The 24,527-nt window shown below is 36.4% G+C and overlaps 1 long non-coding RNA gene across 1 annotated transcript; it reads right to left on the reverse strand.

Annotated features, from left to right (window-relative positions):
* Positions 1-12,366: 12,366 nt before the first annotated feature.
* On the reverse strand, positions 12,367-15,323 carry LOC113361606. Its single transcript, XR_003365215.1, has 8 exons — positions 15,273-15,323; positions 14,785-14,949; positions 14,565-14,697; positions 13,349-14,158; positions 13,216-13,264; positions 12,991-13,082; positions 12,791-12,841; positions 12,367-12,686 (listed from the first exon to the last, which is right to left on the reverse strand). It is a non-coding gene; the product is annotated as an uncharacterized LOC113361606 (long non-coding RNA).
* Positions 15,324-24,527: the final 9,204 nt, after the last annotated feature.

Consider the following 24,527-nt stretch of genomic DNA (forward strand, 5'->3'; position numbering starts at 1 on the left):
CAGACATAAAGAAGTGGAATACGCAACTGTTACATTCGGTTTTCGATAATGCTGTAGTTCAAGACATCCTATACATCAATCTGTACACTACTAGAAGTGGCAATCTTAAGAAAGACATACTAAGATGGAATTTAACTAAGAATGGTGAATTCTCAGTTAAATCTTTATATGCAACTCTTAGACCCATCCAGTTCTGCCTCTCATTCTTCTAATAAGTTCTGGAAGGGTTTGTGGAGTATGGACACGTCTCAAAGGGTAAAACTTTTTGTTTGTAAATGTTTACAGGATGCATTACCAACTAAACAAAAGTTGGGGTCTACCAGGGATGAAGATAGAAATTGTATCTTTTGCAAAAACAGTGTAGAATCAACTTACCATTTGTTTTTTGAATGCGACTTTGCAAAGGTTATTTGGATCTTACCACCCATGGATACACAGGGTGTACATCTAAACTTACTTAATGCTAACAGATCATTTCTACACAACTATAATGAATGGAGGACAGGAAACATACAGTCCATCTCAATGGCATTAGCAACAACAACATGCTGGTTTAGATGGAAAAAAAGATGCCTTAGAGTCTTTGAAGATAAAAGTAGATCACCTAAACAACTAGCCACTACAATCTCAAGAAATTTTGCATACTGGCACACAGAAAGAAAAGCAATCAGAACTGAAACTAGCAGCACTACTCCAAAAATGAGCATTTTTTGGAAACTACCTGTTGTCAATTCTTTTAAACTAAACTGTGATGCTTCTTGGCTGTCTAAAAGTACTAATACAGGTTTTGGTATTGTTCTCCGTAACTGGACAAGTACCTTTCAAGCAGCCGAAATTGGATGTTGCAGGACCTTCTCAGCTGAAGAGGCAGAAGCTGTAGCTCTATTAGATGAAGTTAAAATTTTATTAAATAAACTAGTTTCTTTTCTAGGATTTAAACATATAGATAGAAGAGCAAACAAGGTGGCAGATTTGTTGGCCAAAAAGGGAAGAAGCTCAAACAACATAGTTTCTTGGAATGAACATGCCCCTAGTTTTTTATTTCCTGCAATAGCTTTTGACATGATCAAAGCTTATGATATATGTACTTTCAATAACAATGCCTCTGTAACTTCTTCCGTCGACATTAATCCTACAAATTCAGCCATTGGAAGAGCAACTCAACATGAGTCTGTCTCTGAAGAGCCTGAATTTGAAGATTAAAGGTTGACCCAGAAATATATGCCTTATTTTAAAAATAAATAAATAATGGTTCATGATGTTTTTCCTGACTATTTCAGTTGTGAAGTTCCTTGGCCATATGTTTTTCTTGAATTAGAGTCCCTCTGTAATGGACTTGCCCAAGAGCCAAAATGTCCCTGTTTTTGGTTGTACAACCGCGTTTAAGATTAAGGACACATGTTTCCATCAGGAAAAACGAATAATAATAATTTTTTTTTCTTTTTTTAATAAGAAAATCAAATTAAATTAAAATTAAACTGATACGTAGTTTTTATCCTTCTCCAGTTTTTCTGTTAAAAAATCTGGAGGATAGATATAACAGTCAGCTATACTGTTAGCATCTCGTTTGACTTGAGAACATGACCAATTTGGGAAGTTATTAAAAATAGAAATACATTCTTGAACAACACTATTTGTGTCCATTTTATTGTTCCTAGACTACCATTGATTGCATTGACCACGTTAATACAGTCGTCTTCTATTTCCAGAAACTGGATGTCTTTATCCTTTTCCCACTTCATAGCTTCTAGAGCAGCTACAACCTCAACTTGCTCTTCATCTACTACTCTGGCATTCCCTCATATTGCTCCGCAGAAAACACCTGCAGCATTACGCAGAATTAGACCAAATCCAATTGGCTGATCAATTGATATAAAGGAGGCATCAAAATTAAGTTTTAGATGTTGAACAGCTGGAGCCTGCCAATTACTTATCCCATTTTCTGTAATGGGCCTTATCACAGGAGAAATTGCATTTTCACATCCATTAAGAAATTCTTTCACAGAATGAATAAAGCTAGAAAAATTTAGTTGCTTATTATCAAAGACAACTGCACATCTTTGTTTCCAAATACACCAGAGAACACAAAAGATAAATCTGACTCTAGCCTGCATAGATACCTCCCAGAAATTATTAGCATTGAACAAAGCAGTTAACCAAGCAATAATATTATTGGATAGAGGCAGAACAACTAAAGTATGATCAAGTGCAAACCATATCCTTTGAGAGACATGACAATCCATTAAAAAATGTTGGCATGATTCATCAGCAGTCTTACACAGTGGGCAGATAGGATCAATATTACTGACCACCCTATGAAGTTTATCTCTAATAGCAACACAATTATGAATGATCCTCCATACAAAATGCAGAACTTTTGGAGGCAACTGTACTTTCCAAAGTTTTATCCAAGGGAAATTTATGACAAGATTATTTTGAATTCCTTGAGATTCCTGCAATAAAATTTTATAAGCAGATTTTACTGTAAAACAACCGTTTCGAGTACCCAACCATCTTAGTTGATCTCTACCTATCATAGGAACTCTTATCCTCAGAATCTATTCAACAATGTCATTAAAAAATAAAGCATGAATTCCAATTTCTAGTATCAGAATCTATAAGCTGGGAGACCTTAGTCATATTACTAGAATATCTATCACTAGGCACATGCTTTCCTAAACTAGGAATCCAAACATCTTTTCAAATATTAATATCATTACCATTTGCAATTTCCCAACAAGAATGCTGTTTTACAATCTCAAGGCCATGGCAAATCCCTTTCCAAATCCAAGAACCATTATTGCTAAGAGAATCATATAGAGGATTAAATTCAGGGAAGTATTTGTGGGCCACAATTTGAACCCACAAAGCATCATGTTCATTTACTAGTCTCCAGACAAGTTTTGTAAGTAAAGCCTTATTGAATTCAGCATATTTTCTAATGTTTAAACCACCTCTATGTTTAGGGCTAGCCACTACATTCCAAGATTTAAGAAACCATTTTCTACCATTGTTATCTTTGTTCCAAAAAAACTTTCTTTGTATACTATCTATCCAATCTGTAAATTTTTTAGGCATGGGAAACACAGCCATTTGATGGGTAGCTATGGCTCCAAGGACAGTTTGGGAAAGAAAAGTTCTACCAGGTTGATTAAAGTGTTTAGATTTCCAAAAAGATCATCTACCACCAAATTTAGATAACATATCTGAGAAAGACTCACTTTTATCATGCTGCAGCAGAAGTGGAACCCCTAAGTACTTATCTTGCAAAGCCATATTCCTAATATATTCAGAATTTGAATGATTTTCTGCGTCACCTGGTTATCGGTTTTTTTACTAAAAGCCAGAGAGGATTTACCAAAGTTGATAGCTTGGGCTGAGGCCTTGCTAAAGTTATCAAGGATATTATTCAGATGCCTAACCTCTTTAGTGTTAGCTTTCATAAAAATTAGGCAGTCAACTGCAAAAAATAAGTGAGAAATAACAGGAGCAGATTGAGTCACTTTAATACCTTTGATTTTGTTCTTAGATTCAGCATCAAGAAAGTTTTTGGATAAAATATCCATACACAAACTAAAGAGGTAAGGAGACAAGGGATCTCGCTGTCTCAGACCTCTTGAAGGCCAAAATTGATCACCAGGGACTCCATTAAGCAATGCAGAAGATGACACAGTAGAAACACATTGATTAATCAACAATCATCACAAAATCCTAGAGCTTTAAGATAGTCATGAAGGAAAGGCCACTACATCCTATCAAAAACCTTAGACATGTCTAATTTCAAGGCCATAATACCTTTTTTATATTTGTGTTTTTTCATAGTATCAGCTATCTCATATGCAATGACTATGTTATCAGTCATGAGTCTACCTTGTACAAATGCAGCTTGATAAGGAGTAGTGATTTTTGCTAGGAGAGGCTTTAATCTATTAGCTAAGATCTTAGAAATAATTTTGTAAGAAGTGTTGCACAAGCTAATAGGTCTAAAGTCACCAGTCATGTTAGGATATTCTACTTTACGGATAAGAGAGATAAAAGTATGATTATTTTCTTTTAAGAGATACTTACCTTGAATAAAACAGTGAACCATTTTAACAGTATCCTCTCCTACAATGTCCCACATGTGCTGGTATAACCCTGGTGGAAATCCATCAGGGCCTGGGGAAGTCCAGGGCATCATACTACAAACCACTTCTTTGATTTCCTCACTAGAATAAAGTCTCATCAAACACAAATTATCAACATCAGTAACACATGTTTTAATACAATAAAAAAGGCTAGAATTATGAATAAGATTACTAGTTTTACTAATAGAAGAGAAGTGATTTTTAAGATTAGTAGCAATCTCATGTTTATCAGTTAACCAGATTCCTGTATTATCCTTAATAGATTCAATATTAGTTTTTTTCCTTCTAAAATTAGATCTAGAGTGAAAATAACTAGTATTTCTATGATCAAATTTGATCATATCATTTTTAGATCTTTGTTTCCAATAATCATCTTCAATATCCTGCCAATAATTATGTTGTTTAAGAAGACTAGCTAGAACAGGGTTACTAGTATCAACTATACCTTGGGAATGTAAATTTTATATTTTGCCTTTGGTGTCCTTAACAACCCGTTCGGTTCAATCCAATTCCTATAATTGAATTCCGAGGAATGGTTTCCTTGATCAATATAATTGTGTTCGGTTGAATCAATTGAATTAATGGGTAATAGAAATTTATAATACTACTTAAATACCCTTACACTTGAAAATTCCGTAGACTTAAACTAATTTCCTCTATAGGATAATACCTTGAGAAGATGAAGAATCAAGGACTTTCAATTTTCTGTAACAGGAAATGTGAAAGCCAGAGGATAAACACATGATCAAATAGAAATTAAATTCAAATCTAACCAATATAAGAACTTAATCTAAGGCGAGATTGATTTTCGGGTTTAGAGAAGGGGAAATCCGGTTTAGGTTTTTGAAATTGAACGATCTTTTGGTTTAGGGTTTTAAAATTGATCGAGTGTTTGGTTTAGAGAAGAGAGATCGAGTTTAGGGTTTCAAAATATTATACGATTTCGAAAGAGATGGGGGTTTTACACAGATGGAAGACCTATAAAAATAAATCGCCATGGCATATCTCCATATGGAGTTGAATCTTTTTTCCTCTCTCACAAAACTTGAAATTGAGAAAAAACGTGTTCAGTGTTCTTTAGACTATTCAAAGGGTAGTTAAGTCATTCCATGACTTTTACCTTTCATTCCCGCTGAAATTCGATTCTATTCCATTGTCTGACCACTGCAATTGAAATCAGTAGTTTAGGGGGAATCAGATTCCCAAGAAATCCAATTCCGAGATAATTGGTATTGTTCGGTTCGCGGAATTGACATGATTCCCCGGGAATCGGATTACAACATCTCCGATTAACCCGAAACGAACGCGCTGTAAGATTAAAATGAATATTCCAAAAGATCTTGTAGTTCCAATCCCTTAAGGAAAACCTAACTTGCTTCAGAGAGGATTTATATTTAAAGACAACAAATCCATTATTTATTGATTTCCGATTGTTGAAAACAATATCCTTACAAGAGGAATCCCTAAGCCAACATTTGTTGAATTTATTAGGCCTCTTTATAGTATTAGAGTTTCTAGAACTGGTAAGAACAATTGGACTATGGTCACTAGCTATAGGAGATAGATGGTAAACATGAGAGTCAGGGAAATCGTTAAACCAAGATTCATCACCAAGAAATATATCTAACCTTTCTTGGATCAACTCAGAGCCATTCCTTCTATTAGTCCAAGTATATATGTTTCCTGAAAAACTCATGCCATGAACGCCTAGAGCATTAATAAAATCATTAGCAGTGTTTAGCATAGATTGAGTATGGGGATGACCACCTGATTTCTCTCATTACTTAGGATGAAATTCATGTCACCTAATAAAATCCAGGGACAAGAAGTAGCTTTCCTATAGTTCATAATAAAATCCAATTGAACATTTCTATTACCATTAGGGATAGCATCATACATACAGGAAAAAACAACCTTAGTTCTACCATCAAATCGAAAAGTATAGTCAACTATATTGAATTGAGAACTCAAAATCTCTAAACTAAGGCCATCTTTCCAAAGAAGACAAAGGCCACCAGACAAACCAATTGGGTCTACTATGAAAAAATTTGGATACTTAAGGGGCTTGATGAAGGAAGACATTTTTTATGGCCAGTTTTAGTTTCAGCTAAGAAGATAACATCAGGATCATTATTGTGAATTAGATTTCTCAGATGGTTCCTGGTATCTTTATTGCCATATCCTTGAACTTTCCAAGACATGAGTCTCATGATCGGTTGAAGTTTAACAGCTAGTGTATCATAGATAATAATTAGAATACCAATATGAAATGAAGGAAGATAAAAGTGAACTAAAAGGGGGGAACAAAGATCAAGAGAAAATTTAAAATTGTGAAAAATTGTAAGTTTGAAAAAATCGGAAAAATGGGTAAAATTTAGGGTTGGGAAATTAACCGGATAATTGACGGAATTCCTTTGTTGATTCCGTGTAACCAAATATCCAATTTGAGCAGACAAGTTATGAATTGCTTTCATCACCCCATCATTGTGTTGATAATCTATATGAAGATCCATTGCAGATCTGTTATTATCAGTTCATATTCCTTCCATTATCAGAATATCACTCTGAAAAATTAGGTTGTTATGGGTGATATGAGTCGGATAGGATTAGATTCAGATGTAGAATTATCATTTTCTCTGGTTCACTTATTTTTCCTTGCCTATCCTTCACTGTGAAAATCAATCTCTGGATTAGAATTAGTCACAGCTGACAAAGAGCCTTCTGTAGTATCCATATTACTATTCACATCCTCATCAATGATATAAGCAGCCAGAATTTTTTTACCTTCCTCAGTCAGAATATAATCAGCAAATTCTGATTCAATCATTGCTTCAACTCTGTGTTCTTGAGCTAACCTTTTACAATTCTCTTCAATGTGATCTACTACCCAGCATGCTTTACGTATTTCATAGGGTTGCATATCAAAATGATAAATCACCCAAACCCTTTCTCCAGATGGATGGAGCATACGACCAACCACCTCTCTTTAACGGTTCTTTTAGATTAACCTCAACAAAAACAGTATTGGTGACATGTTCTCTTGGAGTCTTCTTCTTCCCTATCGGAGAAACTTTATTTCCAATATCCAAGCAGATATCATTCACAAGTTTTTCATTTAAAATGATTTGTTTGAGATTTAGAATTTTTACACACCAGACTTGACTTATGAATTTATGATCTTCAAGAGGAATTTTGGAATTGTATTCTTGCGGACACGTGAGATATCCTAACATTGACCATGGAGCATTTGTTAGGATACTTTCATATGCTTGTTTTCTTTCAAATCTGAAAACAAATAGATTAACTCCTTTAGAGATAATATGGAACCTCCGGTAGCATCTCCATCTAAAATTCACTTCCTCTTTGACTTTCTCATGGATCTGAGGGTCTTTAGAAATAAGCTTTCCCAGTAAACTAAAACTCCATTCATCAGCAGCATCTTTCACGACCTGAGCTAAAGTTATGGTTCTTCTAATAACTCTAGAGTTGGTAGCACCCATATTTGCAGATTGCATACTCTGAGATAAACTCTCCATTACTTTGATACTGTTTTTTCTTCCGTAACTCGCAAGATTTTCTGGACCAAAAATTCGAATTAAATAAGAAAGAGTATGCTTAGGGTTAGGAGATAATGTAGGATATATTATAGGTTTATAAAAGGGGAAAATATAAGCAGGATTTTCTTGTTTCCTAAAATAATTGAGAGGGTGACCGGATTACATAATTTTCGGGATATTAAGTTTGAGTTTTTTTTTTGAATTTTATAGAGAGGGAAACTTTCCTTGTTATTGTTGCTGAAAATTTGGCAGAGGACCAGGTTTTTGACTTTAACGACCCATTGAAAGTGATTGACATGATGAAGCTTAATCATCATGATCAAGCTATGATAATAGACTCGGGAATTAAAATTGGAACTGAAGAAGAAAATGGTAATGGATCCCAAAACGACCTTCTGGAACACAGTGATTTGGGGACAGTAATACGACTTATTCGAAAGCAAACACTACTGTGATAACTCGATTCAGAATACTTGAGACTTCACCAAAAATGGTTTCCACGACCGGAGATTACACAAGCATCAACAAGGATTCCTGCCAAGGGGAATTAGATTTCCATTAGCAAATAACACCAACCAAGATTTATCTTAAGAAATAAACAGATAACAAAAAGTTTAAAACAAACCAATAAGAGAAACTTAGATTTCTTCAACAATCCAATCTAAGATATAAAATTGAGAAGATTAATCGACTGAAATGAACATAATGGACAAACAAAGATCAAACGAAAGAAATCAAAGAGAGGGAAAAGAAATTTGAAAATACCGAGTTAACCTGTAATCGCCGATTTGCTGAAGGTTTTCCTCGTCTCTCTTGAAAGGAAGACATATTGGCTCCAATCCAAAAACTCACTTCAAAAACCTATGATAGGTATGAAATATGGTTTCTCACCTAAGTTTACAGTAGATGTGTATTATATGATATTATCTTAAGATTGCCATTCCTTTATTTCTTGCAGACTTGGACACACAACAAATACAAAAGAAATGAATGAGGTCTGCAATTGGTTAAGAACAAACTTGGCACTTGATGGATCTGATTAGTATACGATTTTCTTTTGATTTTAGAAAGATTACTCTAGTCCGAATAATAAGAATAATACCAATTGCTTCAAAAAAAAAAATTTGTTAATGAGGTTGTTTGCTCTGTCATCGTGACGAGAAAAGAAACTAAACTTTCAAAGCAACGTTTAATTGGGGGCCCTGGGAACTAATTGGGGGCCTCACACTAGAGGACAAAAAAGGTCACCCAAACCTAATTCCAATAATCCCCATCCAAATATTTAAGGTAATGGCTAATCTATTCTTATTTAATTAGTGATAATTTTATTTAATTAATATTAATCTTACTTAATTAGAGTTTAACTATTTTTTTTTCAAATTTTGTGTTTTCAATTTTCATTTTCATTTTTTTTGCCCAAATTTTTATAAAAAATCGTCATGTTTTTGAAGTTTTTCATTAACAACACTTTAGTGTCGTCATTGTTTTAATGACCATTCCAAAAAGTCGTTATTGTTTCAACGACGACTCTACAATAACGACACTTTAGAGTCGTCATTGAAACAATAGCGAATCTTTATAGTCATCATTAACGACTCTTTAAACAATGACGACTCTAAAGTGTCGTCATTAACGACTCTTTAAACTCTTTTATCCATATTTTTATGAAAAATCGTCATGGTATTGAAGCTCTTCATTAACGACTTTTTAGAATCGTCATTAAAACAATGACGACCCTAAAGTGTCGTTATTCTTTTATTGACGACTCTTTGATAAAAATATGGGGAAAAAAAATCGATTTTTCAATGATGATTTTTCATAAAAAAAATTTAATTTAAAAACAAACAAATTTATTAAAAAAATATTAATAGGGTTGATACGTGTCACAATCTTAAAGGTTGGGATAATCTAGTCTTTTCATTATATATAGACACCCCTTATCCACCTCCCGTGGGTGGGGATAGAAATCTAGGGCCCCCAATTAGTTTCCATGGTCCCAATTAAACGTTGTTTCAAAGTCCAGTCTATCCCAAAAACATGTTTTAAACTTTTCTTGATTGAACACCTAATTTCTTCTGTTCTCAGACATCTTTCCCTTCTAAACTATCAAGAAACAACGACAGTACTACATACCCCATGATGTGGCATCAAACAGGGGGTCCATTAACCATGAATTGAGCCACTAATATAATAACACATGGCGGGGTCAAATTTTTGGGGTATGAGTGGGGGTGTAAAGCGTTTTCGATCAAGAAAACTGGAAAGCAGTGAAAAGGATTCCTTTGGCCGTTGGACGTCAGAAGAAACAAAGAACGTTAAAACAAGAAACGAAAACAACAACAAATATTCAACCAAAAGCATACACATTAATACAAGCCATGTGTTGTCATAGACTTCCCTAATCGGGGTTCGAAAATGCTTTGTGCCCTCGCCTGTTCTTCCCCAACCTTCCCCCACTCTCACACACCCACACAAATACCCAAAGCTACTGCACTTCCTCCACCCCTTTCCCCACTCTCTTCCACCATTAGGTGGCATTGATCTTAGTCTTTGATCCCTAAATTGAGATTAGCAGGATTATTATTAGATTTAACCAATATATGCATGACACATAGCCGGGAAAAGGAGTGGGGAAAGGGGGTGGGAATATATATCATTTTTGCACAAATTCCCACCCCATGTTTTCCCCGACCCACCCTCCTTAAATCTATGGTCCATATTAATGACACCTATGGGGGGTCTGTAGCAGCTTCGATCAAGGTTTCCTTTCTGGCTCTGGATCGCCTGTCCCCCTCTTCCATATCCCCTCATAACTCTTCCGTTTTTAAAATATCGATACAACTTCTCTCTCTCACAACCTACACGGGATCTTACCTCGACCTAGTTCCTGATACTTGTTCTTCTTTTCGAGAGAGAGAGTAAAACATGGTTAGGGTTTTTGATATTTCAGGTGAAGAATGGATGATTATCAAAAGATGGGGAGAATAGATATGGAGAACGACTACGAAGGTGGGGAATGGATAGGGGGAGAATTTTATTACAAGAAACGAAAAGAAAGAAACAAGAAATTTTCATCAAAATATGATGTTACTTATGGTATTTGGGCTGATGATTATGCTAGTAGTAATTCCGATGATGGTGGTGGTTCTTCAAGTAAGCGCAGCAAAAAAGGTATTTTATCTTCTTCTTCTAAAGATTACACAAAACTTGTTAATTTTGTTTCTACTGGTATAGTTATGCCTAATCAATAACTCAAAGAACAAGATGATAATGATTTGGAGGAAAAACCTGGTTTAGGAGTTAGTGGTGGTGGTGGTGATGATAGAGGGGGATTAGTCTTCAAATCAGAGTTTGTTTACTTTGGGAAAAAGCAATCAAACCTGATCGTTCAAGCTAAGTCTGCTTAAAACCAAAGCAATATCTCTCTACTATTATATGGTCTTAACTTGTTACAAAAATGAAATATACTTTCATTTAGATACGGGTAAGCGAACCTAAACATATGTATATTGAGTTGGCTCAATAACAGTTAACCAAAGTTAGCCATATGAACACTTTCATATAAATTTTATTCATCTTAACACAATTAGTTTAAATGACTCAAATGAAACTAGTTATGGAGTTGTTCAATTGTTTATATTCTCTTAGAAGTATACAAGACACAATTGAAGCAAAATCGGTTTTGATTCACTCAAATCAATTCATGAACATTATATCCACGGTTTGCAAAAGATTGCATTCCTTGTTATATAAATGTATTAGTTCATGACAAAACCGATTCTAGAACATAACCCACTCAAGTACGTAAACAGGTACACATACTTAAGTAGTCGGACTTGGACTGTGTTCGCCAGTATGCAAACGGGTACGCATACTGTCTAACACATCCGAACTTCAGTTGAAACCAGTACACGTACAAGTGCGCATACTATAGCTCCCGGACTTCAACTAACTTCGCCAGTACGCGTAGGGTACGCATACTATAGCTCCCGGACTTCAACTGACCATACGGGTACGCATATTAGGTTTTCAGTTTATGGACTACACATATGCAAGTACGCATACTGTGCTTATATTCAATCATGGTTATTTGTTCCAAACTCCCATTTCAATCATTGAAACATTTTTAGAAGACGATAATAACTGTCTCACACAAACTATAAGCTTCAAAGCAATTTTCAAGTGATCAAATGATCAATACGTTCTGAGTCTATGTTAAATGACCGTCTCACACAAATCATGTAAGATGTTACCAGGTGATTTTCACATGATCATCTTTTGACTTTGGTCAAGAATATAAGATGAACTTGGTTAAAGCGAAAGCTTACCAACACATATTTCGAGAAATAGATACGCAAGATAAACTCGGCTCGAAATATCACATGTGTAAATATGAAGTCTATATATTTACGACTTTGTATCGTAGGAGATAGAATACAATAGAATAGACTTCCGAGGGATATATAAGTTTTAGTCTCCATATACCTTTTGTTGATGAAGTTCCTCCAAGCTCTCCTCAGTAGATCTTCGTCTCCAATCGATGAACATCGTGAAGTCTAAAGCTCAACTACATATTCTATCCTAGTCCGAGACATATTATAAGTAGATTAGAAATCTATATTATAGTTTTGATCAACTAAATTTGACAAACAAGCTTGAGATAGCAACGCTTGCGAGTTCGACTGAGCAAGCTCTAACACTAACATTTTGTGTTCAATAGAAAAATGAAATCTAAAAGACAAATACATGAAGTAACTGCTCATCCATCAAGGGACACACATCTGCAAGCATGATCCTACTGAACCCCAGATGTTGTTACTGGTGGAAATCATCAATAAGCAGGAGGTTGTTCATGACCAGCAACCCAAATGAGTGGTGTACCAGCAACACTTTGTGAATGGACTAGACTACTTAGAGAGAAGAGATTGAAAATGAATACTTCTGTTTCTTTGTTCTAGCTCTCAGTCCTTTCCATATCAAGTTATAAAACTTCATCAACCTCCTGTTACATTGAGACGATCCAAGAACAAAATGTCATGTAAATATTGACTGTAATACACTTACTAATAACTAAGACTGTAAGAGTAATGGTTAAACTATGCTAACCTTAAATGCGCTAGCATCACAAGAAACCTTAACACTGCAAGAGTAAGAACTCTGCAAATTTTTTCCATGATAAGAATTCAATAAACAGTTTTTATCGAAATAAACGCAGAACAAGAGAAAGCATAAAACATCGAAACAAACTTGACACTGACAGTGAAAAACAAAGAGAGCGCAAAATTTGAATTATGCTAAACATGTACCCTGCCACAAGAATTCAATGAATTATCTGCTTATTCCTTTGTTGCAACCAGAATTTAAGAATTTAGTGCACATTCAGCAGCCATCCTGAACCCTGCCAAAGTGAACAAAAGTAAAGTAAGTGATCATGCTTTAAGATATACCGGAAAAAGAGGCCACAGATTATGAATATATATCAAGTGCGAGACAAGGAATGATGCGGAGAGGACAAGGAGATAGAAACATACCTTGACTAGCAAAATCCTTGTGCTAGTACTTCATTTTCAAAGTGGTTGCCTGCAACTCGACTTCTAAGTTAGTTGCCAAAAGTAAGATTTATATAAATAATTATACAAAGAGAGTTGGAGCTAACGTATCAACCTTGTTTGTAAGCAGCAGTACCTCCATAATTGCAAGAATCTTGTAGAACCTGCATAAAAAGAGAGTTGAACCAATTCATATAACAAAGGAAATGCAAGTGTTAGTACTCAAGTAAGCAAAATACAAAAATATCAAAGAAAGTAATATACAAAGTGAATGCCAAGACAACATACAAGCAAAACAGGAAGACAAAAAATTGATTAAAGAGGGAAAAGGAAACAAGATCCCAAAAGATTTTGATACTTCTGCTATTTCAGTTTTACCGCTTGAGAATTTCAATGAGCCCAAAAGAACCCATAAACCCCTGCGGACATGATGCATCCCAAGGCCGATGCATTAGCAAGTCATGTATACAAATATACAGGAATCAGTTAAGGACATTCACACAAGAAGGTGCTTTCTTGCTCTTCTGCACGTACATATCTAGATGCATCCGTTGAGTGTGAAATGGACACCTTTTGCGGTTTTCTTCTCGACGTGGTTCTATTAACATCTTCTTAAAAGTATATGGTTTTTAACTTGTCAAACTGAGCAGTTACCACATGAAGCCTCTCACTGAGAATCAAAACCTGTAATTTCTCAAAACAGCTGACACGAGAATGTAAAGAATCAAAATGATCAAAAGGACGGGTAAAAACAAGAGGCATGAAATGTCTTCCTACCACACCGTATCTGAGCCACAATGTTATCTTGGGAATTATCAACCATAATGCAAAGCCATGGACTTGAAGTCCCGTCTTTATCTTCATATTTTACCTTTCTTTGCAGAATATCTATCCGCCCCTTGCACACTTTTATGGAAATCCCAACCTGCACAAACATGGGTAGTTAGAAGAAAAAAAAAGGCAAGACAAGTTGAAAATATTTTAACAAAGATGTTTCTAGCCAACGGAGTTCAAGTTTGCAGCTTAACATGCCAGAAGTGAAACCAAGTAGCAAACCTGCTTTCATCTTCGATCAATGCAATAGGTAGAAATACAACTAACAACCCATTTGAATAATAATGACAATCAAAAAGAATAAAGAAATCTGAACTTGTTTATCTCTGAAATCTGATATTCAGGTGATAAAGGCAAAATCAAGCATAGGACACGTCGATCCGTGGTTATGTGACATTGTGACCAATGAAAATCCAATATCCCGAAACCAGATAAAAGCAAAAACAGTGACATCTTTCTCAACTTGTCCTGAAGGCACTAACTGACTAACAACTTACTTCATGCTCGATGTTGTCCCTTTCTTGTTTAGTTGTCTTAGTTTATCACCACAACCAGCTCCGCTAATGAAAGCCGTTTAACATTTTCAGCTGCTCGCACGTAATAGTACAATCTCCGAAGTGTTCCAGTATCCTTCACAAACAAACCACAAAACCAATTAACATATAGCGGAAAGAGAATGACCTAGAGAGTACTCATTCTGTCCTTTTCATATGTTACCTCCTTATCCAGATCAATGTTCACTCATAGAACGATTGTCCACCTTTTGTTAGCCTTCTACGTTTGATAATTTGTACTACTCGATCTAGATTTTTTGGGGACAGAGTCTGAATCAGATTCCGAAGTTGTTGCTTCTTGGCAATGTTTATTCATCTTCAAATTTAACTGAATATCAATTCATTTGTCGGTAATCAAAACAACACAAAACAACACAATAACAAAGAGGCAAATTTCACAAATGAAGTTCTGACGTGCAACAAACTAGTATCAAATTGGAAAGCTCATTATGTTGTTCTTGTCACACAATATGATGTTTACTAATTCTAAGTTCAGGTTAACTGAGGCAAATGGATTTATTAGAAAAATGAAAGTTCCAATCACTTTAATTAGCATTGCCAAAATCACTCACCTAGAAACTTACTAATTGACGAGAATTACAACAAATCCCCGGAAAATTTCTATTTTTATTCTGAGTTTCATGAGCACACCTGCACTTGGACACTACACTATCAAGAAGTTCTTCGAGCTTCTGCTCCATGTGGTCTAGCTGAAAAAACAGAAACACTTAACTTCAGATAGGCTACAGATCTTATTCTAAAGTATCGCAAGGATCCATAACGACCATAACCATGAAGAGACATATTCAATGGAATAATAATCTTCACAACGAACTGCTCAAGATAAAAAAAAATTGTACCTGTTTAGCTAATTCATCATTATGTTTATATAAGCCTGCCTTAGCTTGCATTCCACCATCCTCTAGAAGAGTGAGTGAATAATCATTCATCTGGGATTTAAAGGTGTAGATTTCAGAACATATATATGGAAATTGAATAGAAGATATGAGAAGATATTTTGTTACTAAACTCGGCAAGATATTCATTCATTGAGAACAACCTTAAATAGGCATTACAAGTACACATTTAAACAACCCACGACTAACATAATATCCTACCATAACCATGACTACAATATTTATTCAAAACACGTTTAAATGCCTAAATACTAGGACTAATACGGACTAAATCAAGAGACCAAATCAATTAAGGAAACTACCCCAAAATATGCTTATTTGAACGTGACACATTCAAATTCCAACACCCTCCCTGAATGTGTCAACCATTAATCTTCTTCCATCATCATAATACCATCATCTTCATAACATCATCATATCATTCTTCATCATTATCATCATCATCATACCATCAGCATCATCATTCATCAATATAATCATCGTCATCATCAACATCATTAACAGCTTAATCATTACAACAAAATTACCTCTTCATCATCAATGGCTCCCATGTAGAAATTTGCATTCTCCTTCTTTGGTTTATCACGACAATATTTTTCGATGTGGCCGAATTTCTTACATTGATAACATTGCACTGCTTTTTTCTTGCTATCTTTAAAGTAACACTTTTCAGTAGTATGGTTAGTTCTTTTACAAATTGAACAGAACTCACCTTTCTTAGCCCAAAGTACCTTTTCTTCATATCCTTCATCCTCCGACCTGTTTAATCTTTGTTCATGTACTTGAAGAGAACCCATAAGATCATTAAACGTATATTTTGACAAATCTTTTGACTCTTCAACGGCAGCAACAACATGATCATATTTGTGAGGGAGAGAACGTAATACCTTTTCCATGATCTTTTGAACAGAAATTACTTCACCATAGGCCCTCATCGCATTAACAGTCTTGATAACATTATCAAGAAAAACTTGAACTGAATCAGAATTTCCCATAGCAAAAGTTTCGAATTGACGACGAAGAGTTTGCAGCTTTACCATGATAGTCTTATTTGTTCCTTCGAATTGATCTTTCAGAAAATCCCATGCCTGTTTCGCTGTTTTGCATAGAGAAATCTTTGGAAAATTGCGTCATCTACACCTTCTTGTATAACAGGTAATGCTTTAGCATCCTTCCTCACCTTCTCTTTGTATTCTTTTTTCTGCTCTGGAGTTGCCCTTTCTAAATCGATTTCATCATATCCAGTTTCTACCAAATCCCATAAATCAAAAGCAATAAAAATTGTTTTTAGTTTAATTGACCAGAAATTATAACTGTCACCTTTGAATATAGGAACATTTGTTTGCAGCGAAGCTCCTTTAGTTTCCATTAATTGCCCGAGGATCTACTGGCTCTGATAATATATATGGAAATTGAATAGAAGATATGAGAAGATATTTTGTTACTAAACTCGGCAAGATATTCATTCATTGAGAACAACCTTAAATAGGCATTACAAGTACACATTTAAACAACCCACGACTAACATAATATCCTACCATAACCATGACTACAATATTTATTCAAAACACGTTTAAATGCCTAAATACTAGGACTAATACCGACTAAATCAAGAGACCAAATCAATTAAGGAAACTAACACAAAATATGCTTATTTGAACGTGACACATTCAAATTCCAACAAAAGGCCCATGGCCATGGGTATTTTAATACACAATATGGCTCTAGAGATTGACGACATAGATAAACCCTCAAAGAGAAAATATGAATTAGGCAAGCAGATTAATCCAAGTCTTCAATACATTCAAGCTAAGAAACGGTAAGAGCAACAATAACTACGCAGAAACACTATAAGCAACAAGAAAAGATGACAAGAATTTCTGAATATATAATCGTACTTTGCATATCGTTTTCAACGCAACTTTAGTAAAGGGAGACTTCTGTCTTGGCTTGAGGATAATAAAAGAAGCTAATATTAGAGCTATTTTTGACTGTCAAAAACACAATAAAATCATAAATTAGAATTGTAACTATAACATTGAGATTAATACCTGAAACTAAAATTACAGTGTTTTTTCCTCCAATGAAGAAAAAACAAGACCCGAAACCTAGAATACAGCCAACATACATTAAATATAGCAAAGAAATTACCTAAATTCTTCAGTGTTCAATTTCACCAATTCACTGCAGCAGCATGACAATATCACTACAATTCCCTGCTTCCATCTGTTGCTGAATCTGAAACCAACCAGCAAACCTTGTAATCACCACCGACTTCTTTCAGGCAACAGCTCCATTCTATGCATACCACCACAACACAATTGAAGCAATAATCATTTCCTCTTCTCAAACCCTTACTGTCAATGAAAACAAACCACAATCACAACAACAACAACAACATTTCACTTATGTATCCCCCATCACCAGCTCAACTCACGAAACCATTTCCTCCATCACTTCCTTGTCTTCAACAACATAATTCAGCCATTCCTGCAGCTCCCATTCAATCACTGTAACCCCATACTTCCAATCGTGACACAAACTCAGATTCAAGTATCAACTTCAGTCCCTTTCCTGACTTCAACTCAAACCATTTTCTCCTTTGTGATTCTTAATCGGAACCCATCTCGGTTTATGATATTAATCCCCAAATTCTACTCAAACCTAACTTCTGAAGCTTCAATTCTTCCTTCTTCTTCAATTGATTTTACTGAAACAGCAACCATAACTTCTTCTCGATCTGTTGAGCTCTAATCTTCAATTCCTTCATAGATTCAAACCCACACCATGTATACCTGAGAATTACCACCACTCTAAATTCTACCAGTAACAAACCCATTCACCAGTTCCAACGACTGCAATCTTAATCTCTTCTCGACCTTATTTTGCAAATCTATCATCAACAAAAATCCCCAATCATCTGCAACTTGTTAGGGTCCTTGACCAAAACACTAGTTAGAACACAGGAACAATGGTAAAGAACCCTAGATAAAAACTCTTTGAGTTGGGGGTTAGCCACCTCTGCTTAGAAGATTAAGAGAAGAAATAGATAAACTGAGTTGTATTGATTATAGTTCTGTTTCGATACAAGCTCAAGCAATATATTTATATTTAACAGGAATGCTTGTTAGACAAGCAATGCTGATAATAAGAAGTTTACTCAAACTAGGAAACTCATGTAAACTAAATAAGGTAAATCTAATTAAGGAAATATGTGATATTGGGTTGGTGTCGCAACACAACTTGTTAATTCCTCTTCACAGTAGCACCAAACCGAATCCATTTTCTTTTCATCGACAATTTCTTGTCCTAGTTCTCATTTCTCTGCGCAGCTGTTCCTTCTCAAATCCTAGTAATTACCTAACTTGCTTCAACGACGGAAGAGTTTCAATGACGGAAGAGTGGTTATTATGACCGAGAAATTGACATGCCTGAAAAACTGAGAAACTGTTTGCAGGTGTTTTCTACCACATGCGTGAAAGAAAAACTGTTGCGAAGAGCAACTGAGCAACAGCGGTTGCGAAATTCGCAACAATGATGAGCTGTTGCAAATATTTAGCAACAGAAATTCGCAACTGAAAATTCGCAACAACTATATTTCTGTTGCGAATCTGAGTTGTTAAAACCTGAATTTGGTGTAGTGAGTACCTTTACATGCGTGAGCACAAGTAGTCTCAGAAGATTCTTGTTAAAAACGATAAACAAAATGCTTCTATGTTGTCAATCACTCGGGTTTGTTCTTCTGCTGATGTCTCTCCTGTGTTTCATGTGCAGACCCAGCAAGGTGCTGGTGGTACTACTTCTTAGACTCAGAGGGACGCTGGTAGTAGTCTGACTCCTTCGTTCATGGATCGCATGCAAGGCCTTGGTATCAAATTATCAAAGGGTGTTGGATGGGTGTCTCCGCATTTTCATGTATTATCGATTAAACCTTTACGGGCGAAGACCATTCGTGTTAACGACCAAGCGTTGGAGTCTCTCAGCGATGTGTTGGATTCTATAAGTCCTACCGGGTTGACTCGTTCGGTTTTTGGTGGGTCCTCTTCTCAGTTGGCACCTCAACCAGATTTTCCTGAAGGTAACCACCCATTCTCTATCTTACACGTGTTCTTTTATTTGATTTGTGGAGTTCTTTGTTTCTACTCTATTTATACGTCTAAGTCTTTCAGAGTGTTACATTTTTCTTTGTGTTGTAGATTCTTCAAGTGACTTCGCGTCCTCTTCTGGTTCTTCGGCTTCTCTTTTAAAGCCTCGCGATCCTTGTCCTGGTCCTTTTAATTCCGAGATAGCTTCCCCTTTTCTTATTGTCCGTGAGTTATTTTTTGTTGTTGTGTTGTTTCTGGTTCTTCATCTTATCTTTTTACGCTTCGCGCCCTTTTCTTCCCTTCTTATTTTTTTTGTTTTTCTTGTTTTTAGAGTATGGGTAGTAAGCGCAAAGATTATGTCAAGCAAGATGGATCTAGTAGTTTAGGCAGTGTGAAGCGCGTCAAACTTGATTGTGATGGGTCTGCACCGGCTGGTCGGTTGGAGAAGCGTCATGATATTTTTGATCCACTATCAGTCCCTGAGGACGTTAAATTTCGCTTTTCGACAGTGGTGGATGTTGCCGAGGTTGGTGCTGATCCAACAACTTATAGGAGGGTACATGGCTTCTGGGTATCTTCTGCCTTAGCCGTCACTTATAGAGATATTGTGGAACAGTGTGGTGGCCATATGATGAAGTAAGGCATCCTTGACATAAGGACTTTGTGTTATATGACCAAAAATCCTCTCGGGGTAGCTGATCAACTTTCACGGGTGAAGGATGGTCCCATTGGCGCGAGTATGTTGCAGGGTTGGGAGGCTATTATTCTCTCAACGCTCGGTCTCGGCTTTCCTGTGCAGTGGTTAGATGACCTGTTGGTTAAAGTGAAAAATCGGAATGATCCGCGTATGCAACTCTCAGGCCAGATCGCCCAGTTGGAGAAATAATTGACTAATCTTTACAAGGTGACAGCCGAGAAGAAAATGGCTCTGAACCAGCTTGTTGCTAGTGTGGCAGCGACGACTAGTGAAGTGCAGCAAACGGAGGTGGCTGAAAATGCGGTTTTCCTAGAGCTTGAGAAGAAGAAACAAAAGTGGTCCGCATTCCAGTATGTTTGATGTGTTATATTATCATTCTCCTTGCCCCCCTTTATTTTTGAACATTGTGTTTGGTCGCGTTCTTTGAGGATATTTGTGGATACTTGGTTTGTGTTTATTTGTTTTAAATGTTATTAGATCAATTGTTTATGTTATAATGTAGGATATATTTTTTTTTCTTATCTTCTTCCAGGTGTTTGTTGTTAAAGATTCTGGTTGTTGCTTAGGTGTTGGTTCATCGTAAAGCTTAGTTTGTTGGTGCTTATATTGCAGGCGATAGAGAATTTTGATTTTAGTATTTAGTTTTGGTACATATGACTTTTTAGGCTTATGTAAAAAGGCGTTGTCGTAGCGGTGAGTTTTGATTTTAGTAAATTCTTATTGATGTAGTTATTTTATGAATACGAGGTTCAGTGATGCCCCTTCCCGTCTTCTCTATCTTGTTTCTCTTTTATTTTGGACTTTGGGAAGTTCAATACGCGCCCTTCCCATTTCCTTAAGAATTGGCTTTTGGAAGGTGCAAACGCGCCTCTCTACTTTGGGTGGTTCAACCCGCGCCCTTCCCTTTTATGTAAAAAAGCGTTGTTATAGCGGCGAGTTTTGATTTTAGTAAATTATTATTGATGTAGTTATTTTATGAATATGAGGTTCAGATTATTATTGATGTAGTTATTTTATGAATATGAAGTTCAGTGACGCCTCACCCCCACCCCACCCCCTTCTTTTTGGACTTTTGGAAGTTGAACACGCGCCCTTCCCCTTTCCTTATAAACTGGACTTTTGGAAGATTCAGAGGCGCCTCTCCACTTTGGGAGGTTGAAGCCACGTCATTCCCTTTTGTTTGTGTTGGCCGTTGGGTGGTCAACTAGGTATATAAGGCGATCTGTAGTTTTTCTAAATTTGTACATCAGCTGATGGGATGTGCGTAACAACCCGTAGTCTTTAGTAATTGTAATACTAGTCGACCGGATGCGCGTAGCAATCCGTAGCCTTTTTTAAATTTGTATGTCAGCCGATCGGATGCATGTAGCAACCTGTAGCCTTTAATAATTCTAATATCATCCGATCGGCTGCGCGTAGCAAACCTTTAATAGTTGTAGCCTTTAATAATTTTTAATGTCAGCCGACCGAATGTGTTGTAGCGACCCGTATCCTTTATTAACTGTAATGTCAGCCGACTTGATTCCCTTAACAACCCATATCCTTTAATAATTATAATGTCAGACGACCGAATGCCCTTAGAACCCTTAGCCTTTAATAATTTGTAATGTCAGCCGACCAGATGCGTTGTAGACACTCGTAGCCTTTAGTAATTGTAATTTCAGCCGACTGGATACCTTTAGCAACCCATAGCCTTTAATAACTGTAATCTCAGCCGACCGGATGCCCTTAGCACCCCATAGCTTTTAATAATCTGTAATGTCAGCCGACCGGATGCGTGTAGCGACCCGTAGCCTTGTATATCTTTTTTATTGCTAATTAGGTACATGGGGAAACTTCTAGCTTTGAAATAGACTCATATTTAAATGAAGAAACAATTTTTTATTTTTTTATGTACCGGCGTGCCTTTTTTTTTGCAAACTAGTTACACGACAATCTGTCGCGCTACTACGAGACGAGGGCTCCTGCCTTATTTCTTTTGTTAATTTACAATTTAGTGTCGAGGGATATGATCGCGCTCAATTGCTTGTTTAGTTATTTCGATTACTCCGACCGTACGCTTTCGGTTGAATATGATTCTGATAGCGAAACATTCCACTGTTGGATGGCCCAACCGCCGATGATAGTGGCAATATCTAACGACGTTCTTATCCATTTTGTTGACATCTACTACTATTGGTGGTAACTGAATTTCCTTGTTTATTACCTACTGTTCCAGTATCCCGGCGATTGGCTCTTGACTGCATGGAAAAGGAGGTGGCTAAACGAAATCTCGTTTCGGTCCCCTGATGCCGCCTTGGTTTCCAATGGTAGGTTGATATGCGGGCGCGTTTCATCCATCCGGGTTGGTATTCGTGCACATGTTACGGGGAGTCATTGATGCGGTGTTAACAGAGTAGCGCCCTGTGTGGTTTATGCTCGCCTCTTCAACGCAGTTAGAGATCCTTCCCGCGGCTTCTTCCAATTCAACGAAGGTTTGGAATATGAAGTTAACTAGGTTTCTCTTGAATCAAGTGTCATTACGCTTATGCATATCTCCATTAGTGCTCTCTCCTTAATGTCATCGTGGAAATACAATGCAAAACGGCGGAACTGAGTGATATATTCTCATATTTCTTCTCCCACCCGCTAGGTGCATCTGCTTAAGTCTATCGATGTGATTTTCCTTTTTCCCGAATAAATTTTTTTTAGGAAGAGGACGGACATGGTTTACCATGAGTCAATACTTTCTGGTTTCAGATTGTCATACCATGTGAATGTTGTATTTGTAAGTGATTTGGGGAATTCTCTCAAGAATATATTACCATCAAGGGTGTGGTCATTCATAGTCACTAGGAACCGGCTGAGATGTTCACGCGCATTTCCTTGCCTATTCTATGCTTTGAACTTTGGGGATATGTATTCTTCCGGATATTGATATTCGGTGATCTCGGAAGTGTACGGGTTGTTCATGAAGTTGTAATTGTCCTGTTCTGTCACGCGGTAGTTTGTCTCCAAGTGGTTTGCTATTGCCTCTTGTGTTATTGGTGTGAGCGCGCTCTTACACCGTGCGTCGCCCTTTTCCGCTTCTCCGATAGTGTCATGCTTCGATGTTGTTGTTTCTTCCATCGATTTCCTCAGTTCTTGTTTCTTTTGGATGTGACTTTTCGACTCTTTCTGCATGTATTGTAGAGTCAGCGGTGCCGAGCGAGTGATGTTAGTCGCCTGTTGCTTATCTTTTCTCGGTGTCGCTTTCATCTTTTCTGGTTGGTGTCCCTGTGTGGTTGATTTTATGACTGCGCCCTCAGTTGGTATTTATTCTTCACTGTAGTCCTGCTCGTCTTCTATCGTTACTTCATCAAGGTTAATTGGTCGCGCAATTAACTGGTTTCCTGACGCGCTCTTGCTGGTATTTTTGTGTGTTTCATGGTGGACCAGAGACGAGCCTCCCACTATGGTCGCAAATGTTGATGGGTGAATATGAGATTGGTCCTAGACATATTAGTCACAACAATGACAACATCCTTTCTTAAAATAGTATGAGAGAGAGCTTGCTTTCCATCGTACTATGTCCTTCCTCATATAGGCTTTTCCCAAAACCCTTCTTCTCATGACATCATGCCACATGTCATAGAAGCTTCCTTATTTACAACTATTGTCATTCCTCGTAATGTGACCTTTTTATTCCCTACTAATTCCTCCCCTATCATTTCCTTTCTACGGATTTAATCTTTTGGGATTGGGATTTAGTCCCTTATGTTTCATGGTGGGCTTATCCTCCCTTTAGGGGCTACCTACCCCTGTTAAGGGGTAATCATTTTCATGTATCAACAAGAATAATTTGTATTCTTGACAAAAGTTGTAGCTACATATGATATCTTTCATTTTGCTTTTGATTTTCTCAATTTCAGGTTATTATGAATTTATCATGAATTTTTTAGTAATAGTATGTAATCTGCCCAGTTTTTGAGATGCCATTATAAAATCAATAGCTTTTGTTTGAACCGTTGGTTTTCTGCGAAATTCAGATATGTGATTGTTTATTGATCTATGTATGTTATCTTGAAATTTTAGCAAGATCGGATAAATTAATCACCCTGAGAAGCATGATGCAAAATGTCTGCAGTTAGCTTGTTTGCATAAATACACGAAAGAAACTCACGTTCTTTGCCATATTGTCAAGCCATGGTTGCTTGTATTGATTGTAAAAATGAATTATAAATTGATA

Source organism: Papaver somniferum, chromosome 3 (assembly GCF_003573695.1).
Source record: "Papaver somniferum cultivar HN1 chromosome 3, ASM357369v1, whole genome shotgun sequence".
Classification (NCBI taxonomy): Eukaryota; Viridiplantae; Streptophyta; class Magnoliopsida; order Ranunculales; family Papaveraceae; genus Papaver; species Papaver somniferum.